Here is a 6097-nt window from a genome sequence, read left to right as displayed (position 1 = left end):
TTCTTAGTTGTGTCTTTCATAACCTTGGGGAAGTCAAATTCCTCAAGGTAGTTTTAATTGTTTTCTAGTTGTTTGTTTTTTGCATGTCTAGGAGATGACAATGTAGAATTTTGCCTATTGATCCCGAGATTGAAAGAACCTTGACCAATATTAGAAGAACTGTTAGAGGGACTTCGACAAGTTTGGGTATTGGAGAACTTGTGGACATTGGTAGCATCCAACCGGATAGTATTGAGTTTGTCAACCCTTTTGCAAGAGAAGGAGAGGATGACCCAATTCCAAACCAACCACAAAATCAACCTACAATGCCTAAATTTTCATCCCATTCCGTACCAACCGAGGAGAACCTACCCAATGGTACTCCTACACCACCACATTTAACCGGTAATTTCATTGCCAAATCCGCATTCATACAATTAGTTGAGAGAAGTAAATTTGGAGGGATGCCTAGTGAGGATCCTCATCTACATATGGAGACGTTTTGTGACTATTGTGATGCAATCTCTCAAACCGGGGTAACTCAAGACCAAATTTGATGGGTTTTGTTTCCTTTTTCCTTGATCGGAGACGCAAAGCAATGGTTAAAGAGCCTAGATAAAGCTACCCTTGGAATTGATTCGTGGAAAAAGCTAGCACTTGCCTTTTAAAAGAAGTTCTATCCTCCAGAGAAGACAAACATGTTGAGAGCCAAAATCACCGGGTTCAAGCAAAGAGATTAAGAGTCTCTATATGAGGCTTGGGAGAAATTCAAGGATACATGTTACTCTTGTCCTCATCATGGATTAAGTGAATGGTTTCTTGTTCAACAATTTTGGAATGGCTTATATGAAGACTCAAGGAATGTGCTCAACATGGGTTCTAATGAAAGATTCACCGAGGTTGATGACAACAAAACATGGGCTGACATCGAAGAAATGGCGGTTCATAACTCTCAATATAGTAGGCCAAGAAAAGCTACTAGGGGAGGGAGGCATGAAGTTGACTCCGTCACACAATTGAGTGCCCAACTAAGTGCCCATATTGAAACCATAAACATAAAATTTGAGAAAGCCATAGCCAAGCTTGATGAAGCTTCTCAATCACCCAAACAACATGTCAATGCTATGATGACAACATCTTCAATCCCAAATGGTGTGTGTGAAAATTGTGGAACCTTGGGACATGATCAACATGAATGTAGGGGAAAAAATGAGCAAGTGAATTCTTTCCAAGCATACAAAAATGGCGCCCCTTATTCCAACTATTACGATGAAAATACCAAATTCCACCCAAACCTCTCATACAAGAGCCAAAATATCCAAAACCCTTAACCCACATACACACCACCTCCAATGAGAAATCCTACTCAAAGACCATACTACAATCAACCCAATGACCAAGCTTTTGATGTTCAAAAAGAGGTCCCCCAAATGCAAAAGAGCCAACAAGATTTCTTTGCTCAAATGCAAAGGGATAGCCAAGCCAAATACACTACCATCAACAATATCCTTGCTCACACCAAGATGTTGGAGACTCAATTGTCTCAATTGGCCTCTTCTACTTCCCAAAGACAAAAAGGACAATTACCTGTTGGAGTTAGTGTCCTCCACAATAGTGCGTTTACATAATAAATCTCATTAAAGGAATATCATCAGATATTTAATTATTTGATCCTCGTCAGTTGATTAACGTAAATCGATAACGGTTGGCTGACTAGAGTTTGACGTTATTATCGTGAGACGGCGGTGATCAACTGACCCCTTTGGATCACACCTAAAGGAACGAACCCCAATTGACAACTAATTAATTGTATGAGATACAATTTATTTAGTCCCTTGATTTATAGACTAAGAGGTTAGTTGATAATTTTTAGAGAGATTTCGAGTTGCGAACTCGAGGCACGGCAGTTATTATTTAATTACGCGATAATTAAATAATAAATTTTATGAGACGGGTTTAGTTAATTAATTGTTAATTCACTAAAATTGTACTAATTGATTAATGTGATTAATATTAGTACGTAAATAATATGTGTAGTGGTACACGTATATTTACGGAGTGATTTGGACGAATTAATTATGGAAGTATTTAAACATGAAACGATGTTTAAAATAAAATTACACGTATTTGTGCGACAAATATAAGAACCAACATGGACCCGTAAATGGGCAAGTAGACCGTGTAAAATAGAGTTGTGGATGATTAGGAACATAATCATTTCACCTTACTTTATATCCTTCCATAAGTTATCTTATAATAGATTTTGCATGTGATGTAAGATTAAAAAATATAAGACAATTTGAACACTCCACCTCTCCCACTCACCACCGGTTTTCCTCCCTCTTTATAGACCAATTGTTTGTTCATTTTTGGTATGCTTGCTCACTTCACTTTTGCATGTGAACAAATATTTAGTCTATCTCTCTAAAATTATTACACATCTTTACTAAGAAGTTAGTAATCATTTTTATTACTAAGAAATATTAGTAATATTAGAAATAATATCAAGGGTATAATTTTAACAAGTTTCTATAAAATACTTGTTAGTTTTTGGGTTAAGTTCTTGGGTGCATCTTGAAGAAGATCTTCTCTTTGAAGATTTGTTAGGAGGATCATCCATTTGTTATAAGCTCAAGATCAAACTAGAAAGGTGATCTAGTTTGTGCCCTTATTACCATAAAATCAATGTAAGGAAATTGTTTTTCCTTAAACTTTCATTTTTATGCTTTTTTATTTGCATGCATGTTATATAGATCATCAAAATGATAAATTATGAGATAATTTAATTTTTATTAGAGAGTCTAATATGGATATATGATCTTTCAAGTGGTATCATAGCTTAGGCTTATAATTTGCATGTTGATTTTAAGCATATTAATGAATTATGAGATAATTTATAAAAACTCAAAAATTGTGTTAGAAGAGGTTTTAGCACGAAATTTTTGGGGCATGCACACCTACTGATCTCAAAAGATTTGTGGTTAAGTTTGGTGATTTATGAAGTTATTTTGCTATTTTTAAGAGAAAATTGTTGATTACAGCCTTTTAAAAATCACTTTTTTAAAATTACAGCCTTATATAATTTTTTTTGTAAATTACATCCAAAATATTACTTTTCTTCTAAAATTGCACCAACTTGAGGATTTCGGTGAATTTTGATGATGTTTTGATGTTGTTTGGGGTGATTAATTGGTTTGTGTTAAGGAGAGGTAAGAAATCTGGGTAAGTAGCCTCTCAAATAATAAAGGGTATATCGGTAAAACATCATCAAAATTCACCGAAATCCTCAAGTTGGTGCAATTTTAGAAGAAAAGTAATATTTTGGATGTAATTTTCAAAAAAAATTATATAAGGCTGTAATTTTCAAAAAATGATTTTTAAAAGGCTGTAATCAACAATTTTCTCTATTTTTAATGATTTTTGGTAGAAAACCGAGTCAAAATGCCGTATTTTAGTTAAAAATTGACTAAAAATAGTTAAAACTTGATTCGGTCCATGGAAATTTTATGGTATTTCATGCATGTTTTCTACTGATTGTGTGCAAAAGGTCGAAGGTTGGTTCGAATTTTTTGCATGTTTATTGATTTTATGAGATAAAAGTCGATAAAAGTGATATAAATTAATCATAATTTCGAAATATTTGTTCCTGCCCATGATAAATTTATGTACATTTAAAAATATTATTTAAATGTTAAAAGTAAATTTTAAAATGTGTTTTCACCTTGTTTTGATATTTATTGGTTTTAGTGGTTAAAAACCGATAAATATCGATCTTTTCCTTCATAAATTTTATCCGGATTTTTGGGACAATGTTTATGACATTTTGGTGTTCTTGGGAGTGTTCCAGAATACTCTTTTTGGGTAATGTTTCAATTATTTTGGATTTTTACTTAAATATTATGATTTTACCGATTAAATTAACAAAATATCACCAAATCAAAATAATTATTCATCATAAAATTAGTGAAGACTAATTTTGAGGTTCAAAACAGTTTGAAAAATTAGTTTGGACTTAAATGAGATTTAAGAGTTGATTATTGATTTTTACATGTTAAAAATCTATTAAATCCACAAAACCCGAGATGGATACCAACGATTGATGGATAGGGCGATTTTGGCATCATTTTACAGCATTTTTAAGCATATTTATTTAAGTTGAATGAATGATTGTAATTTATTTAAAGTATTTATCTTGTTGTACCTAGTATGGCCTAGTTTAATTTTAATCGTTATTACCCGAAATGAATGGGAATAGCGATTTGTTTGTAATTAAATACGATCTCGTATCGTCGGTTTGTAATTAACTAATAGTTTTATTTATTTCATTAATTAATGTATAATAGGAATAGCTATGTAATTCAATTGTAATAGTTATTCTTACCGGCGTTTCCAAAAGACGGATTACATCGAGACGGAGTCTTTTTTTGGAAGGTGTTCCAAATCCCACAAGAAAGAGCCACTTATGGAATGAAGAGGCAAGGGACCAAGGAGTTGGTTTCCGAAATGTAATAGACTAGTTTTTATTAACTAGGTGGCCATACTAGGATTTTTCATATGCTTACTTGTTTGCTTGTTTTATTTTCGCACATGCCAAAATCGCCATTCACATGCATTTTATTTTCGCGGTTGTCAATTCACGTCATTTACATTCACCGACTTAGTTCACTTATAGGGAATTTATGACTAAATTTACAAGATCTCTCACATAACTAAAATTGAGATTAGCCTTACCAATTAGTAACACCTATGAATCTCTTGTTCATTAGAGCCACGCTCGCCCAAGCGGGGTGTTCTCTTTTTACCTTGGGTAAGTAGGGTGGTAAACGGTTATCACACGCCAAAATTGGTTGGACTCAACGGGATATAAGACGGTCTTGTGTTCCGGGGCTAGTAGATGGATTTAAGCAAATTCGTCGACCAAGAGTTCTAGAGGTAGAATTAGTCAATGTGACTTACCGAATTTACACAATTATGGGATATTTCGCCCAAGCGATGCTCATTTTTGTTTAAAATCTGGGTCTTGGAAACATTTATATAATTTAGTGGGAGATCATTATATAAATGCTAAAACTTGTTAAAGATGTTTCACAAGTAAAATTAAAACATTGAATGTTAATTTTTCCTATTTTTCGTTCATTCTCATAAATGTATGACATCGGGCACTTCATCCTCCTTTCTCTATTTATTATTATGCGTGTTTCATTCTTTCATAGAATGCGGTTTCTTTGAAGGAATTAATGATTGGTAACATGATTTACCAATTCACCTACATAAGCTTACAACGATTTTTGCGGTTATTATACAACTTAATTAACGACCATACATATTAAAAAGGGGTTTCATGTTGCAAACTCATATTACGAGTTTAAAAGGAAGTCACATTTTATCAAGAGAGTCTTGATTTCGGAAGTGACACCTCCGTCATGATGATGACATATTAGTTTTAATTACTCAAGTGTAATTCAAAAGTTTGCGAAAAGAGTTTTCAAAAACACTTATAATACTCCAATATGATACCGTCAAATGGCTCACTTTGAGAAAGGCCAAATCGATTGTTTGTGCGCTAAAGAGTTTAGGCATATGATAACAATTGAACGGTTAGGTAGTCCAATTTCGCAAGAAGCTGAGATTTTGCCACATGTTGCACTCACTTTATAGTAATTCACTCTTACTAAGTGTATAAAATATCACGAATGACATGAAGAGAGGTCTTCATGAGATTCATTTTTGCTTGATTGAAGCAAAGAGGAATGTGAAAGTGAGTGGGAGTTAAGAAGAATCAACCCTAGATGTGTGTGATAGAACAAAGTTGAAAGAGACATCTACTCAATGGATAGGCTAGTTCCACTATCTTGGTATGAGATACCAAGTACGGGTCATTTCTTTGTAAAGAAGTTTACATGAATTGACAGAACGTAAGACGTCTAGCATAGGACATTTTTGTATCGAAATAGAGCTAGAGTAGCAATGATTTCGATATGGACAAATGTACCTAAATTTGGTTTTAAAAGAATGTAATTATCTATGTTTACACATAGAAGACATCACTCATGTGATTTAAAACAAAATATTGTACCTACTCCTATGATAACTTGGTGGTTGGTTTAGACCACTTAAG

The 6097-nt window shown here is 33.4% G+C and overlaps 1 non-coding gene across 1 annotated transcript; it reads right to left on the bottom strand.

The window, feature by feature from the left end:
• Positions 1 to 677: 677 nt before the first annotated feature.
• On the bottom strand, positions 678 to 784 carry LOC141615806 (small nucleolar RNA R71). Its single transcript, XR_012530202.1, has one exon. It is a non-coding gene; the product is annotated as a small nucleolar RNA R71 (small nucleolar RNA).
• Positions 785 to 6097: the final 5313 nt, after the last annotated feature.

Source organism: Silene latifolia, chromosome 11, assembly GCF_048544455.1.
Source record: "Silene latifolia isolate original U9 population chromosome 11, ASM4854445v1, whole genome shotgun sequence".
NCBI classification, from domain to species: domain Eukaryota; kingdom Viridiplantae; phylum Streptophyta; class Magnoliopsida; order Caryophyllales; family Caryophyllaceae; genus Silene; species Silene latifolia.
The sequence above is the reverse complement of the archived record's forward strand: the minus strand, read 5'-3'. Positions and strand labels throughout refer to the sequence as shown.